Source organism: Procambarus clarkii, chromosome 17 (assembly GCF_040958095.1).
Source record: "Procambarus clarkii isolate CNS0578487 chromosome 17, FALCON_Pclarkii_2.0, whole genome shotgun sequence".
Lineage (NCBI taxonomy): Eukaryota > Metazoa > Arthropoda > Malacostraca > Decapoda > Cambaridae > Procambarus > Procambarus clarkii.
In genome coordinates, this window is record NC_091166.1 from 4409323 (window position 1) to 4419322 (window position 10000).

Here is a 10000-nt window from a genome sequence, read left to right on the forward strand (position 1 = left end):
AGTCGTGTGTGCTCTCGTTCAGCGCTGTTGGGATGCTAGAATCCGTTGCCCGGTACGTTGTTGCTGGGACACCTGTCTCTTTACGTCAGAAGCGTAAGCCTGGCTCCTCTCCTTCCTCCTCCCCGGCGGTAAGAAGGTTTCGCTTTCTTCCTCGGCCCCTACTTCTGCCTCTATCGCTCCTTCCCACTCCCATTTCGGTGGTTGCGCCCCCTGGTCCTGCTATGGAGGTTTCTTTGGCCCCCGCTTCCTTCTCGGTTGCTGCCCTTGCTGAGGTGCGCCCACCTGTTTCTACTTCCCCTCTTCCTGCTGCTGTCTTTGACTGCTCCTCTCGGTTGTCTCCTCCTCTTCCTCCTCGTCCTCCGGAAACCGCCCTTCCACCTCTGGTCTGTTCTCCCACTTCCTTCCCTCCGTCTTTGCTCAGTTTACCCATGCCCCCTAACCCTGACTTTGCTGACCCTGATCTTCTTTAACGTGCTGTGTTGCTCTTTCGCCTTTGTTTCTTCCTTGTTCTCTGTCGTTGTCCTTTCTCTTCTCGTCGATGTCTATTCTTCAATGGAACGTTCAAGGTTATTACGCCAATTTCCTCGAACTCCAACTTCTGATTTCGCAGTTTTCACCCCTTTGTGTCTGTCTCCAGGAGCCGATGCTTGGTGCTCGTCCTGGTCGTTTTCGTGGCTATTCCTTTCTCTCCCCCCCCCCCCTCCAGCTGTTGCTGGGGCTCCTAATTCTTCTGCTCTCTTGATTCGTGCTGATGTTCCCTTTGTTCCTTTACTTTTTCCTTTGCCTCTCCATTGTTCTGCTGCTCGTATCTTTATGGGGAAATGGTACACAGTTTGTTCCATTTATCTCCCCCGAGTGTCCCACTTTCTCTTCCTGATCTGAAACACCTCCTAGACTCCTTGCCGGGCCTGTGCTCCTGCTGGATGATTTCAATTGTCGTCATTCTCTTTGGGGTGATGTTCTAACGAATACCCGAGGTCGTCGTCTTGAACCGTTTATCCTCTCTTCTTCCCTGTCTCTTCTGAATTCTGGTGAGCCCACTCATTTGGACTCTCGGACTCCACCCTTTCCTGTCTTGATCTTTCTCTTTACTCTTCTTCTCTTTACTTAGATTTCACGTGGCAGGTTCTTGATGACCTCCATGGCAGTTACCATTTCCCCATCCTTGTTTCCTTTTTCTCTTTTCGTCCTTCCTCTCCTTCCCTAGGTGGCAGTTTGCTAAAGTGAACTGGAACCTCTTTACCCTCAGTGCTGCTCTCTCTGACCTCTCCCTTCTGCCTCTCCCTCGCGCTCTCTTCCTTTTTCATGACACTGTCTTCGACGCTGCCTTCCTCTCTATTCCTCGCTCTTCCTCTCACGGTCCGCGGAAGTGCGTTCCCTGGTGGAATGCAGACTGTGCTCGTGCTGTCCGCTGTAAGCGTGCAGCCTGGAAGAGGCACCGCCGTCGGCAGACGGCCGATTCTTTTCTTTCGGAAAGCGAGTGCGGTGGCCGGTAGGGCCATCCGAACGGCTAAACGTGATTGTTGGGCATCTTATGTCTCCACAATTACGTCCGAAATTCCCCTGCTACAGATCTGGAAGCGTATCCGCAAGATAGCGGGTAAGTTCGTTCCCGATGTTTCACCGGTCCTTCACCTCCGTGGTACTCTTGTGGCGGACCCGTTGCAGGTTGCTACCGAACCAGGTTCCCACTTTTCTTCTGTTAGCTCTGGTCTTAATCTTCCCCAATCTTTCCTTCTTCGTAAACCTGTCCTTGAGTCTCGTCCTTTAGATTTCTGCACTCGTCTTCGACTTTCCTATAACGATCCCTTCTCTCTCTCTGAACTTCGTTCTGCCCTGGCCCTCTGCGGTTCTACGGCGGCGGCTCCGATGGTATTCATTATGAGATGCTTCGCCATCTCCCTCCGTGCACGTCTCAGTATTTACTGAGTCTGTATAATCTGGGAGTCTTCGTCAGTCCCTGAGGACTGGCTCGATGCCGTTGTCCTCCCTGTTCGCAAACCAGGGTCTCTGGGAACTTCCCCTAAGGACTTTCGCCCTATTGCCTTCACAAGTTGTGTCTGCAAACTCTTTGAACGTATGGTTAACGTTCGTCTGATGTGGTTCCTGGAACACCACCTCCTCTCCCCTTCTCAATTTGGTTTCCGCAAGTGCCGCAGCACGACAGATGTCCTGGTGAACTTGGAGGTCTATATTCGTACTGCTTTTGCTGCGAGGACCTCCGTTGTTGCCGTCCTTTTTGACCTGGAAAAGGCTTACGACACCACTTGGCGATATCATATTCTATCCCAGCTTCATTCTTTTGGCCTTCGTGGTCATCTCCCTCTCTTTCTCTGCAGCTTCCTCTCTCGTCGTTCCTTTCGGGTGTGCCTTGGTACCGCTCTCTCTGCCTCTTATCAGCAATACGAAGGTGTGCCCCAGGGTAGTGTTCTGAGCACTACTCTTTTTCTGGTTGCCCTCAATGGTCTTCTTTCCTCTCTTCCTTCAGGTGTCTTCTCCACTCTCTAATGTCGATGATCTTACCCTTTGCTGTCAGGGTGATGATTCGCCTCTCCTTCAGCGTCGGCTTCAACTTGCGATTGATGCCGTGTCGTCTTGGGCCACCGATCATGGTTTCAATTTCTCTACTTCTAAGACTTGTGCCATGTCTTTTACTCGGAAACGGGTCGTTCTTCGTCCCTCTTTGTCACACTATGGTCATCCCCTTGAGTACAAAGATTCCGTGAAGCTTTTGGTTCCGGTTCATCCAGTAGTTGTCGAGATCCAGCACTGGCTGTTTTTTGTTCACAGTAAATTTAAGTCGGTTGAGTTTTGTTGGGTTCCCAGCCATATTGGCGTGTCTTTAAATGAGCGTGCGGATGCTGCCACCAAGGAAGCTGTCCGCTCTTGTCCCATCTCTCGTAAAGGTATTCCATATTCCGAATATTACCCGGTTATCCATTCCTCCATCCTTACCCGTTGGCAGGCTTCTTGGTCATCTGTTACTGGTAACAAACTACGTACTCTTAAATGTTGTGTCTCCTCGTGCTCGTCCTCCTACCACCGTAACCGGCGATGGGAAACAGCTCTGGCGAGGTTGTGTATTGGCCATACTCGCTTAACCCATGGTCACTTGATGGAGCACCGCCCTGCTCCTTTTTGTCCTAATTGCATTGTTCCTCTTACAGTCGTGCATATCCTTCTTGAATGTCCTGACTTCCAGGACGAGCGTGTGTCTTGCTTTCCGACCGCCCCTCGCGGTCGCCTGTCCCTCAATAGAATTCTTGGTGACTCGGATACTTTTGATATCGTTCGCCTTATACGTTTTTGTTCTCGTATTGGCAATCTTGGTGATATTTAGCGCCCTCTGATTATTCCGCACATTTGATGGTGCTACATAGCCTTCTCGGTTTGGTGCCTTCTTTTGATAATTACTTACTTTCACGACACTGTCACTCTGCCTGACTAATGATTTGTTAAATATGGTACACAAAGGCCTCAAAGCTCCTCTTTGCATTCTTTAAGCACCCTGGCAAACACTTCGTCTGGCACTGGGAATTGTTTGGCTTGAGTTTCACTATTTGTTTAATAACATCCTCATTGGCAACTCAAATTGCTAAACTAGTCAACCTATTCTCTTCCCCATCCACATAGACTTGTTTGGCTGAAGGCATAATGTTAAGTTCCTCCTTAGTATATACAGAGATAAAATATTTATTAAAAATACTACTCATCTCTTCGTCATTATCAGTTATATGACCTGTCTCAGTTGTAAATGTATCGTTTCCCTAATCTTTGTTTCATATAACTGAAAAAAAACTTTAGGATTTATCTTTGCTAAACCGAACTGAGCCTGACGACATTAGAAAAAAGGAGGGAGTGGGGATATATGATAACAGTATACAAAATACTTAGGGGGTTGACAGAGTGGAAACAGACGAACTGTTCACACGGAATACCAACAGAACAAGGGGACAAGGATGGAAGCTGGAAACTCAGATGAGTCAGAGATGTCAGAAAGTTTTCTTTTACCGTGAGAGTAGGGGAAATGGAATGAACTAAAGGAGCACATTGTGGAAGCAAACACTATTCATAGCTTTAAAACTAGGTATGCTAGAGAAGTAGGACAAGAGTCATTGCTTTAAACAACCGAAGGCTAGAAAGGCGTGATCCAAGAGCCAACGCTAGAATCTGCAGGCTCAAAGAGGTGAGTACACACACACACACACACACACACACACACACACACACACCACACACACACACACACACACACACAAACATTATAATGTTCACTAAAGCACTGGACATCGACTAAAAACCAAAACAAATTATTACATATTTTTTAATCTTTTAACTTATTAGTTGAGGACGCTGCAGTTAACTCACCGATTCTGAAGTCAGCAGTTTGCGTCATCATGTCAACGAGAGTGTGCTGGTCCGGGGTGGTGAAAAACATCCTTTTTGATGTATCTTGTTTCTTGAAGGCGGTCAGCCAAAGGCCCTTGAAGTAGGCTGCGTTCACCAGCACCATCGGCACATCTCTGACGTCGGCGGCGGTCACCAGGACTGGGATCTTGCCCCGCGTTGTCTTGCTAACGAACTGGTTGATTGTTTCAGCTGATGCAGCCGCCTGTCAACATAAGCTCGCAGTTGACTATACACAGGAAGGTAAAGTTTATCTCACACCAATGAGGGATAATTTGGACTAATTGGCAAGTAGAAAAATAACTTTCTGAACACATAATATTAAAGAAATTACCAAAATGCAGGTTCTTCCATTTTGAATTAAAAGTGTTGGACAGTAGATGATGCTACGGAACAAGAATGGTATTCCTAGTTGCACTACCTCTGTGGACAGTAGTTGTTGTTACAGAACAACACTGGTAGTCCTGGCTGTACTATTTCTTTGGACAGTAGTTGATGTTACAGAACAACACTGATCGTCCTAGCTTTACTGTCTCTGAAGACAGTAGTTGTTACAGAACAACACTTGTAGTCCTAGCTGTAATGTCTAAGTTATAAATTTTAAATTATGGCAGAAAGATCGATAGATTTTGTCATTATGAAGTTATTAAATGTCATCGGATCGAGCGCTGTCACTTTAAATGTTGACAGCAAGGAGGTCAGTAAGAGGTCACAGGTCATGAGTTGGAGGATTGAGGACTAGAACCGGACGCGGGATCCCGTGCAATATATGTTGCACATGATGTAGCACAGCTCTTGTCTATGTTGCATGATGATGATAATGATAATGATGATGCAAAAATGAAGAATGATGTAATGTTTCAGTATTGAAATAAAAAAAATATATATCTTCAGAGCATTTGTTATTTAGATAGGGTATGAAAAAAATGACCTAAGATGAATGAAGTAGTGTGTAGAACTTAGGTAAAACTTTAAATGTGTGAAGATGAATTTGAAATTATGCTTGCTAAAGAAAAAATCATTGATTACCATCCTTTGAGGACTTAGAATCTTATATATTTTCTCTCTATGTATATTTGACTGTCAGACTGAGAGAGTGAATAACTATCGAACTCTTAATAAACATCACCTAATGATTCGCTGTTAAACATTATTTCACCGTTGAGACTAGCATTATCTGCCATCCTGCCCATATATATATATATATAATATATATATATATATATATATATATATATATATATATTATAATGTATATAATATAATATGACAATATGACAGTGTCAGACCACGGAGGAAAATTGAAACAGGAATTTCCTTAAGTACTTTCGTATATTAATACATCCTCACAAGGAGTAACTCCTTCTGAAGATGTATTAATATACGAAAGTACTTACGAAAATTCTTGTTTCAATTTTCCTCTATATATATATATATATATATATATATATATATTATATATATATATATATATATATATATATATATATATATATATATATAACAAGTTTGAATGGCCTCCAGGCATATATGCAACTGAAAACTCCACACCACAGAAGTGACTCGAACCCACCAGTTGCATAGTTGCAGGAGCACTATGCAACTGGTGTACATGGTATCTTAACCACTCGACCATCAATTACCATACAATAGACGATGGTAGCCAAGGCTATTTCCCCACCGCCCCAACGGCACTTTTATGGTAATCTTGGGCATATATATATATATATATATATATATATATATATATATGCAGAATAACCACATATGAAAAATAGAAAATGCTTAACGCGTTTTCGGCTAATTCGCCTTCATCAGAGCAAAGTAGAATGAAGATAAGTTTGCTGATCAGACCTTTATATCCGCCTGGGCAGATCACCTGACCACCAAAAATAAGTGGAGGAAAGGAATTATAAGAAAGAAGGTAACTGCAGAAGGCCTATTGGCCCATACAAGGCAGCTCCTTTTAATATCTCCAAGTGCCATACGTGTTTAAATGATTGCTATATTGTTTTGACGTGCTATATTGAGGCTTAAATAGGGATCCAACTTGTACATACCGGGGCTCACATTAAGGCTGTTGTTACAATGTTTGATCAGAGCAGACTCGATCACGTTTCGTTCAACAAAATCCTTACTTTTAACAATACATTTTGCCCCTGTGAAGTCGATAGAATGATTACATAAACTGGAATGTAAATACAATGCACTGGATTGCTGGGCTGTACGAATAGCATATGAATGCTGTTTTAAACGCGAGGAAAGAGATTTACCAGTCTGGCCGATGTAAACACATGCACACTCATTACAAGGGATGGAATACACACAACCTGCTACAGACGAGGGCGAGTTCTTAATTAACATGGACTTAACTGTATTATCATTTTTGAACACTAGATTAATATTAAGGTTCTTCAGGGCTGGGGCAAGATTTACTAGACCCTCAGAATATGGTAATACCAACGAATTTTTCAGTTCTGGTTTCGACTTAGTAGTCTGTTTGTAGAAAGTCCTTTTTGCTTGACCAAACGCAAGATCCAAGATCGATTTTGGGTATTTTAACTTCTTCCCAATTTCAAATATATTTGCTATTTCTTCATCGAAAAATTCCGGACTACAAACTCTCAGTGCTCTGAGAAACATACCAGAAAAAACTGCCCGCTTGACCTGAACATGATGATTTGAATAGAAATGTACATACGAGCACACATTGGTAGGTTTCCTATACACATTGAATTTGAAACTCTACCAATTCTATGAATCATGATGTCTAAAAAAGGCAGAACACCATTCACTTCGTACTCAATTGTGAATTTAATTGACGGAACCAGCGAATTGATTTGATTGAGAAAATCAGTTTCGTCACGATTAACCGGCCACAGGCACAAAATATCGTCAACGTACCTGTACCAAAGCAAATTTGAGGGTAAAATCCTGGGAAGGATATTTATTTCGAAACATTCCATGTACAGATTGCTCAAAACAGGGGAGAGGGGATTACCCATCGCCATGCCAAATGTTTGTTTATAAAATGAATCATTAAAGCTGAAATAATTATCTTTAATGCACAATTTTATAAGTTCAATAATGGTGTTAGTAGGCAAAGTTAAATTATACCTTGGGAGTAGATCCCGTAAGAATGACAACAGATCATCAACAGGAACCCTAGTGAACAGAGCCGTCACATCAAAACTCACAAGTTTAAAATCATAATTTAATTTCAAACTAGACACCTTGTTAACCAAGTCCAAGTTGTTTGTTATGTGTGAGTTGGAAATGGAACCTACTACTGGAGACAAGACTTGGACAAGCCATTTGGAAAGTCTATATGCCACAGATCCAACAGAACTAATAATAGGTCTTGCAGGATTATTCGGTTTGTGTGTTTTAATAAGCCCATATAGATATGGGAGAGAAGGGGAACGACTTAAAAACTTAGGAATCAACTCCTTATCTTTCTTGAGCACGGTTTTAAGAGTTTTGTTGAAATGAGCAATAACTCTTTCAATAGGGTCACTATTAACAGGTAAGTAAGTGTCTCTGTCCTCCAATAACTGGTTCATTTTTTGGACATAGTCTTCTTTGTCCATGATGACAACAGCATTGGATTTATCAGCTTTAGTGATATGTAGAGAGTTATCTTTTTTGAGGGTTTTGAACGCTCGCATAAACCTCTCTGGACAATTAGGCACAGTACCCTTAAGTAAAGAACCGTACACCATTCCCTTGCAAATATTGATGTCGTCAGATGAAATCTCACTAGATTTCTCCAAATTGCAAAAACTTTTGGCAATATTTGCATAATTCACATCTCTATTTGATATGGAGTAACTCAGACCGTAACCAAGAGCAGTCATCGTATCATTATCAAGTTGTTTACTAGAGAGATTAATAACAAAGTCAGTGTTGGCATGTTTATTCCAATCACTTTGTTGAATGAGCCTATTTAATTTTGAATCAAGCTTCGTACTTACATTCGTGCAGGCAGATCTCATAGCGGTGTAACAATAATCCATCATCGGGCGATTCCATTCCAAGGGTACAGCTTGAGAAAATGAATACTTACGGCTGTTCAACACCTTAAAACATTCCCGTACTTCTAATTTAAGCAAATCAATATTTTTACCAAGCACTAAGCGGGAAATTTCATCAAACGGTCGGTCAGCTAATTTCAGCACACTGTTGGAGGATAGGGAACGGGGAAGCACTTGTTCACTGAGACATTTTCTAAGAAAATGAAGACGGATTTTTAACGTATAGGATTTCACTAAAGCAGAACGAAAATTAGAAACAAAAGGTTTAAGAGCAGGGTAGAGAGAGGAGAAGTGAAGAAATTGGCGCGTGGTATCCATGTATGCAACAATCCATGTATGATTCTACTTTGCTCTGATGAAGGCGAATTAGCCGAAAACGCGTTAAGCATTTTCTATTTTTCATATGTGGTTATTCTGCATATATATATATATATATATATATATATATATATTATATATATATAAACTGAAAACTCACACCCCAGAAGTGACTCGAACCCATACTCCCAGGAGCAACGCAACTGGTATGTACAAGACGCCTTAATCCACTTGACCAACACGACCGGACAAAATGAGGTGATAGCCGAGGCTATTTGAACCACCCCACCGCCGGCACTCGGATAGTAATCTTGGGCATAGCATTTTACCAAATCACCTCATTCTTTGGGGCACACGTGAGGAACACAAATGCGAACAAGCCTGAATGGTCCCCAGGACAATATGCAACTGAAAACTCACACCCCAGAAGTGACTCGAACCCATACTCCCAGGAGCAACGCAACTGGTATGTACAAGACGCCTTAATCCACTTGACCAACACGACCGGACAAAATGAACACGACCGAGTGCCGGCGGTGGGGTGGTTCAAATAGCCTCGGCTATCACCTCATTTTGTCCGGTCGTGTTGGTCAAGTGGATTAAGGCGTCTTGTACATAACAGTTGCGTTGCTCCTGGGAGTATGGGTTCGAGTCACTTCTGGGGTGTGAGTTTTCAGTTGCATATTGTCCTGGGGACCATTCAGGCTTGTTCGCATATATATATATATATATATATATATATATATATATATATATATATATATATTATATATATATATATGTGTGTGTGTATATCACGAAAATAAACACGTGATTAAGAATGTGACAATGTCAGACCACGGAGGAAAAATGAAACAGGAAATTTCCTTAAGTACTTTCGTATTAAATACATCTTCAGAAGGACTTCTTCACCTTCTGAAGATGTATTTAATATACGGAAAGTACTTAAGGAAATTTCCTGTTTCATTTTTCCTCCGTGGTCTGACATTGTCATATATATATATATATATATATATATATATATATATATATATATATATATATATATATATATATATATATATATATATATGAAGACAGGCGTCCGCTTTGTAATGTGAGTGTACTTACAGTCGGTCGAGAGCCTTATAGGTGGCCAGAGTGAGTGCAGAGTCACGCAGATGCAGAGTCTCCTGCAGCTGCTGGCGGGTCCTGCCACCAGACCCAAAGTAGGCCAGGACGAGGGGCCGTTCCAAATGCTG

At 42.2% G+C, this 10000-nt stretch overlaps 1 long non-coding RNA gene across 2 annotated transcripts in view; it reads right to left on the reverse strand.

Moving 5' to 3' along the window:
- Positions 1-4370: 4370 nt before the first annotated feature.
- LOC138365728 (uncharacterized) overlaps positions 4371-10000 on the reverse strand; it is a 29406-nt gene continuing 23776 nt past the window's right edge. For both annotated transcript variants that reach the window (XR_011228960.1, XR_011228959.1), the window contains exons 2-3: positions 9870-10000; positions 4371-4612 (exon numbers count right to left, since the gene is read on the reverse strand). The exon at positions 9870-10000 is cut by the window's right edge and continues 197 nt beyond it. This is a non-coding gene — a long non-coding RNA (uncharacterized lncRNA). The remainder of the gene's footprint in view (positions 4613-9869) is intronic.